This window comes from Lactuca saligna, chromosome 1, assembly GCF_052625555.1.
Source record: "Lactuca saligna cultivar CGN05327 chromosome 1, ASM5262555v1, whole genome shotgun sequence".
Lineage (NCBI taxonomy): Eukaryota > Viridiplantae > Streptophyta > Magnoliopsida > Asterales > Asteraceae > Lactuca > Lactuca saligna.
In genome coordinates, this window is record NC_136417.1 from 151189524 (window position 1) to 151197991 (window position 8468).

At 30.0% G+C, this 8468-nt stretch overlaps 1 long non-coding RNA gene across 1 annotated transcript; it reads right to left on the minus strand.

Annotated features, from left to right (window-relative positions):
* Positions 1-4068: 4068 nt before the first annotated feature.
* Positions 4069-8125, minus strand: LOC145045443 (uncharacterized). The gene is made up of 2 exons (XR_013681829.1): positions 7941-8125; positions 4069-4753 (listed from the first exon to the last, which is right to left on the minus strand). It is a non-coding gene; the product is annotated as an uncharacterized LOC145045443 (long non-coding RNA).
* Positions 8126-8468: the final 343 nt, after the last annotated feature.

Sequence of the window (8468 nt, forward strand, 5' to 3'; positions counted from 1 at the left end):
CCATAGGAATGATGTTCTTCTCAAAAGCCATCAATCATAACATCATAACAACATCCTATCTACCAGGATCCCGATCTAACAGATCATAATTGCACACAAGCATACTATAACCAGGATAAAAATCCAAATGGCTGGCCTTGGTGCCTTCAACCCTTTAGTACAGTGAGGATAGATCACCTCACAAGTAGTGCTGAACTAGATTGAAAGTCTTCGATCGTTGTCACACCGAAAATCCCAAACTATCCAAAATACTGAATACCAAGTTAACAGTTGCAATATCAATCTTGACCAATGGTACAACATAGATTAATAGTCCATTCTATCCTTTCCTTATGTTAGGCCAAGGCCCAACTCCAAATCCTTAAATCCAAAATCCTAATAGACAAGGCCCATAATTGGCTCAATTTCTAAACTCGGCCCAAATCCCTTATTGGGTCTTACCCAAAGATTCGATCCTCTAACTAGTCCACAAGTATACTTATCTAGATGATCCAAGAGGGCCCAAGCATCAAGGCCCAACAGATAACCCAAAACCCGAAGCCCAAAATAGCAAAGCCTAATAGGCTGAGTACGCGAGGCTTACTCAGTTGTACATTTGGCGTAAACGCCTTGACTAGAAAATGGGACACTTACCACCTATACCCAATGTACACCTTGGTAAGCCCAGCGTACACTGTGGCCATGCAAAACTTCATTAACTTCTTAATACACCTTGTCCACACATCCTAAGTTAGATCTATACTTTAAAAGATGTCCCAAATCATAAAATTTTCAACTTTATCATTATGCATGCCCAATAAGTCCATAAACTCAGAACCCTTGTTTGTACGAACCATTTAAGACCATTATATCTTGCATGAAGCCACCAAATGGGACAAGATAGCATTTGTATGGTCCAAAACACTCTAAATCTTCTGAAAGGATAGATCCTTTGGTCTTAGGGTAGTTTAACTCATCAAAACCAAGAAAAGGGACTCATTTACTCATAAAACTTCCATGCAAGATCTATGGGGAAATACAAGTAAAGGTAAAGGCTTTTTACCTTCAGGAGCTTCCCCAAGGGATGAAGATCACAGATCTAAAGCTTGAATCTACACCAATTCTCTTCAAGGAGTCTTATCTTCTTCTTCTCGACTTAAGGAACTCTTACACACTAAAAGCCACACACAAGCAAGGCTAGGGTTTGGAAAACGTCTCAATGGTATGGAGGCTGAAAGTATTGGGATAAATGAGCTATAAGGGTACTTATATATCACTCAAGGAACTCTTAAACACTCATACTCACATACACACAAGGCTAGGGTTTGGAAAACATCTTAACGGTATGGAGGCTGAAAGTGTAGGGAGAAATGAGCTATAAGGATACTTATATACCACCCAAACCTTAAATATTAGGGTTTTCACCTGATGTGAGTATGCCCAGTGTATACAAGTTTATGCCCAGCATACTATGACGCTCTTAGTACGCTCAACATATCCTTATGTACACTCAACGTACTCCTCCTGATCCCAAAATTACAATATTAGCCATTAGGGCAACTCATGGCTTTATTCTTCCATCCCCAAGGACTAAAAATGATAAAAAAAAAATAATAATAAAAAGGAGGATTCGAAAATACCTGCAAATTTCGGGATATTATAGATGTTGTCTTTCTTTCTTCTTCTGAAGAAACGCTCATGGAAGAAGAACTTCATTTATGCTGTGTGGGTTGTATTAATTTATTTTTTCCTTTGTTATGACTAGCCATCTTTAGAAAATAATCTTTGAATATTTCTAGACAACATATAAGCTATTCGATTATTTTCTCCTTTTATGTTTTCAAAATTTGTTTTATATCCAGTTCCTTGTATTATACTTTGTAAATTGATCAACTGTGTGCTATTTATCTTCTTCCTTTGATCATTTTTAATAAAATGAACTATGGCTTAATAATCTATTCTAACTGTAAGTTCTTTATGCAAAAATATTTTAAAATTTTCTAAAGCATTTATTAACGCTTGTATCTCAAAGTCTATAGAAGTCCAATTCATTCATGTCTTATTAAAACTTCCACTAGCATGAGCATATTTTTTCTGTATCCTTTGGGCTATATTTATCATATTTACAAAGGAGAAGGGCTCCCCATCCTTCTTTGCATCCATCGACCTCTATTATTATATAATCAATGACTAATTCTAATTCCAAGCATTTAATATTTTTAATTACTTCTTTAATTACTTAGACTAATTTAATATCTTCTTGATCAAAATGCCTTTGTCCATATTTTGTTGTTTTACTATATAGTGGACCAACTAATTTTGAAAGATTAGAAATAATTTTTTGGGCATAATTAACCTAGCCCAAAAAAGGATGTATTTGTTATAAATTTTCAAAATTTTCTCGGAAGTCTAAATTTTTTTTTGTAGATATATGACTTTATTATTTAATTATCCATTTCCTATTTCCAAACCATGAAAGGATATTTTCATTTTATACTATTCCATTTTTCTTTTAGAAATTTCAATATCATTTCTTTTTATTTCTTCAAATATTTTCGGTATATATTTTTCATGTTCCTGTACTGTTTCATTGGCAACCAAACTATTATCAATATATACTAAACCGAAGTTGTATTTAAGGAAAAATACTATCCATAAATCTTTGAGAAAGAGATGAGGCATTTTAAAGCCCAAAGCTTAAAACATTCCATTCATATTTTTCTTCAGAACATGTAAATGATGTCCATTATTTTAAGCTTTCTTCAAGCTATAATTGATTATATCCATACTTTAAATCAAACTTACTAAAAACTTTTTCTTTTGTATTAAGTTTATTAAAGAATCTTTATTGGGGGATATTATAACTACATCTTCTGTATTATCGTTTAATCTTTTATAATTATTAACTATGTTAGTTTTTCCACTTTTTATTTCATAATGATTCCCTACTATAAAGGTTGCCGATCTATGTGGACTTTCTTATTTCCTAATCAGTCACTGTTCTATCATTTCTAGTATTTGTTTTTTTAATTCTTCTTTATCTAAATGGCTATATTCTATATTTTTTGTTCTTATTGTAATAGTAGGATTTCTTAATTTAAACTTACAAACATATCTAACATTTGATTTTGTAATATCTTCTCCTATAAATTCAATTTTTTCTAATGTAAAATTATAAGATGATTCATACTTTTGGTTATATCTTCACCTTTTTCCAACTTATGTGTTAGAATATTTGTTAGTGATTTAACTGTTTTGTTTTTAACATTTACCTTTATTTGATTGTTTTTAAAAAATCTAATTTACCTTTTCCACCACGCTCCTACACAAACTCAGATGTGTTTATATATTTAAGTAATGGAAAACTTTGTTTATCCTTACCAATTGTTATGAAATTGTGAGTTAGTGTAATAGTTTCATTTAAAGCAAAAATAAAGTTTAACTCAAGAATAAAGTCATTAGATTTGACACATTCTGGATTTATATTTACCTATGGAATATCATATTTCATACTATAGTTACCTGCAAAGTGCAAAATGTTTTTCCGACTGTTTTATTTTTTGTATTGTCTTTGGGGAAAATAAATTTATTTCTATGGTATTGTCTAATACTCTTAAACTCTCTTCTCTACTAGTTCGTATTAATATTGTGTTAACATTTAACATCCCAGTTTGGTATAATATCCTAGGGTTTTGTATATCAAACTGATGTTTATTATCTAAATTTATATTTCTATCTAGATCAACTTCTTCTTCTAATTATACAAGCTATTGATTACTATCAGATCCAGATCCTCTTCTAATTATTGTATTTAAAATGTATCTGATTTGACTATATCTTGTATATTGCTAGTTGAATTTCTCGCTTCTTGTAATGTCCTACTACGTAATGAACAAAACATAAATATTCAAGAGAAGTAAAATTTCAAAGATGGTAGAAGCGACTAGAGTTGTATGTGCAGAAAAAACTTCGGAAGCCTTTTTTTTTACTAGAAGGATATAATATGAAGTACAAGAAATGAACTAGGAATGTAAGACATAAGCTAAGAGAATCAGAAAGATATTGTTCAGAGAGCCATGAAGAAAGATATAACACCTAAGTTTCTTTTATTATGCATGCTCAATGATATTTTACATTGGGTTGTGCTCTTTTTATAGGCAAAGGGTAGAGTATGTACATCAAATTTAATCTAGACACGCTATATAAAGTTACAAGACGTGTAACATAATTATTCTATCCCTACATTATTTTATTGTTACATAAAGTTACAAAAGCATAAACCAGTTATTCGATATGGCAACCAAAGCATAAACCAATTATTCTATACGACAAAATTCTAAAGATTTTATCACAAATTAATGGTCCTTGAACTTTTTCTAACTTGTCTCTTTGAATCATCAATTGTAGAATACTCTTTATTTTTAAAAGTATCGATGAGTACTATCAATAGAGACTGGTGAACCCGACTTAGTGTCAAGCTATTCTTCACTGTTAATGATATCTTCTAGTCTTAATAAGGTGTCTCCTTCACCGCTGAATGGTAAAAACATAAGCCAATTTTTGGCTGGTAATTTATAATTTTCCCAACAAAAGTCTACCGATAACAAAGGTGTTTTTTATGTCATGCTTATATCTTCTTTTGATAGTCCATATAAAGTTGCGAAATTTATCTTTTTTTTTTTGCATGATAACTTCCGAAGATATCCATGGTGTACTGTTCTTTGAGTGATGAAGATTCTTTTTCTAGCTGGCATGTATGCATACTCATCTGCTGCTGGAAAAGATGAAAGAATTTAGCATCCAATTATTGGACTAATGATGCGGGAGGCAATATTTCGAGTTGTTAAAATAATATTTTCTTCCAATTTATTAAGAAGACTTTTTGTGTTGCTATTGAGACTAAAGTGAAAGTAATCAATCATCACATTTTGATAACAGTTAACGATTTGTTCTTCAGGAATATCTGTAGTGTTTACATTTATCTATAGAAGGACTATGGGAGTATCTTCCCCTTCATCATTTAGCCTTGGAAACACTGTAACATCTTCGTAGTTAATTTTTTGAAAAGCAATCTGTACAATCATTTGTTGTAATTTATATAGAATTGACGGGAATTCTACACAAACTTTTTGGGATACCATTTGCTCAAATTCCTTGAATGATCGAGTACTGGCCGCTTCAAATTTTGTCTCCAAGGAAAATCTAAAATGCGAGCTTTGAAACATTCATAATTTATGTATATAGTGTTTTCTTAAATTTTCTTCTTTTTTCTCAATACTTTGTATTAGCTATGTATTTTTTGCTTCAAGAACTTTTATTTTTTGTTTTAAAATATTATTGTCAATCTGGCTTTGTATACGCTATGTATCTTTTCCAGATTGCATGAGCAATTGTTGTAATTTAGCAATAATCTACTCCTAAGCTTTTATGATTTGCTCAGGACTAGTTTTGCTATTTTTGAAATTTTTTTAACTTGTTTGGGTACTATGAAAAAACTGTTTAACCCAAATTGTTATTGAGCTATATTCATAGCTTTTTAGGAAATACAACATCCCCTGTAAAGGGGATTTTGACACTGTATATATTTTAAGACTGTTCCCTAATTACTGAAAATTCCAACTTTTGTGCCCCTGATGATAACATAACGTGTGAATTTTTTTTGTTCGTTTCTCAGGGATCATTTGTGCTTGTTTATGAAAGTAAAAACTCAAAGCATTGAGAATTTGAACTTTAAATGTTGAATCGTGTGGAACTATCCAAATATGTCATAGGTTATCTAACCACCATTGATAGTCTTCTGTCAAGTTTACTAGTATCATAGGCCTAAACTTTTTGATTTCATCAAAGCAAACTGGTAAAGTAGAATTACCAAATGCTATAACAGCTTCTATGTTTTGTGTATGTTTTTATATGTTTTAGAAGATATTGTCTAATAATATAAATGTTGAATATTTTTGGGGAATGTCTATCTAAGGTCTAGATCCTTGCAAGAGATTATGATTATATGTAGTATTCTCTATTCCCATATAAGGAATTGAATGTTGTTGTATGGGTTGTGCGTATATTCCATTTTTACTGTTGAATCGATCAAATTTTCTGTTGATGTTTTATTTCTTTCTTCTTCTGAAGAAATGCTCATGGAATAATTCATTTTATGTTGTGTAGGCTGTGTTAATTTGGTCTTTCCTTTATTATGACTAACCATCTACATAAAATAATTTGTTAATATTTCCAGATAACATATCAACTATTCTATTATTTTCTCCTTTTATATGTTCAAAATTTATTTTATATCCACTTACTTGTATTGTATTTTTTAAATTGATACGCCATGTCCTATTTACCTTCTTACTTTGATCTTTTTAATAAAACGAACTATGGCTTCACAATCTGCTCTAAGTGTAAATTCTTTATGTAAAACCATCTTAAATTTTTCTAAAGCGTTTATTAACGCTTGTATCTCGAAGTCTATAGAAGTCCAATTCATTCATGTCTTATTAAAACTTCCACTAGCATATGAGCGTGTTTTTTGTGTATCCTTTGGGCTATATTTATCAAATTTACAAAGAAGAAGGCATCTCATCCTTCTTTTCATCCATCAACCTCTATTATTATATAATCAGTGGCTAATGCTAACTCTAATGATTTAATATTTTTTACTACTTCTTTAAATTCATTTACTAATTTAATATCTTCTTCATTAACATGTCTTTGTCCATTTTTTGTTGTTTTACTATATAATGGACCAACTAATTTTGAAAGATATATGAATAAATTTTCAGGCATAACTAACCATGACCAAAAAAACTTGTATTTGTTTTAAACTTTCAAAATTTTCTGGGATGTCTAAATTTTTTTTGTAGATATACGACTTTATAATTCAAATTTTCCATTTCCTGTTTCCAAACCAAGAAAGGGTTTTTCCTTTTAAACAATTCCATTTTTCTTTTAAAAATTACAATACCATTCCTTTTTATTTCTTCAAATATTTTCGGTAAATATTTTTCATGTTCCTGTACTATTTCATTGGCAACCAAACTATCATCAATATATACTAAACAGAAGTTGTATTTAAGGAAAAATACCATCCATAAATCTTTGAAAAAGAGATGAGGCATTTTAAAGCCCAAAGCTTAAAACATTCCATTCACATTTTCCTTCGGAACATGTAAATGATGTCCATTATTTAAAGCTTTCTTTAGGCTGTAACCGATTATATCCAGACTTTAGATCAAACTTACGAAATATTTTTTTCTTTTGTATTAAGTTTATTAAAGAATCTTTATTAGGGGATATTATAACTATCATCTTCTATATTATCATTTAATCTTTTTTAATTATAAATTATTGAAGGTTTTCCTCTTTTTATTTCAGAATGATTCCTTCCTTTAAAGGATTCTGATCTATGTGGACTTTCTGATTTCCTAATCAATCACAGTTCTATCATTTGTGATATTTGTTTTTTAAATTCTTCTTTATCATTTTTATAAACTAGCCTTATATACATTTATGAAAAACTATATATTTTAATCTATACTAATAAATAAAAATCTATTTTGTCATATGTCATCCTTTATGTTGATTTCGCCACGTGTCCCATGACATTTTACGTTTTTTTTTTCATTTTTTTAATTGAGACGTGGAGTTGACATTGATGTCATGTAGTTAGTTATATTCATCAGAAAAATAAAGGTGTGGAAGTAAGAATGCTCTAGGAGAAACTCGAGATCATCAAGAGGAGAGTGCAACTCCTACAAAGCAAAGACTTGGTTGATGCTTTTATATTCTGATTTTATTTATATATATATATATATATATATATATATATATATATATATATATATATATATATATATATATATATGATACCAATTAAATGGTATGGCTTTTTTTCTGTGTTTATCGTTAAACCATAAACTAAACATGAACAAAACATAAATATTCAAGAGAAGTAAACTTACAAAGATAGGAGAAGCGATCAGGGTTGTATTTGCAAAAACAGCTTCGAAAGCCCACCCCCCCCCCCCCCTTTTTTTTTTTACTAGAATGGATGTAATATGAAGTGCAGGAAAGGAACTTGGAATGTAAGAGATAAGGTAAGAGAATATGAAAGAGATTATTTAGAGAGCTATAACACCAAGTTTTATTTTATTATGAATGCTCGATGATTTTTTACAATGGTTTATGCCCATTTTATAGGCAAAGGGTAGAGTAAGTACATTAAATTTAAGCCTAACACGTTGTATAAAGTTACAAGATGCATAAAATTATTATTCTATCCTATATTATTTGATTGTTACATAAAGTTACAAAAGCATAAACCAATTATTTGATATGCCAATAAAAGCATAAACCAATTATTCGATACAAAAGAATCATAAAGATATTATCACAAATGGTTCGGAATGCCTATTCCGGAGGAACTGTATATGTTTCAGATCGGGATTTTGAATTTCAAAATTTGTAATATAATTTGAGGTGGCATTCCG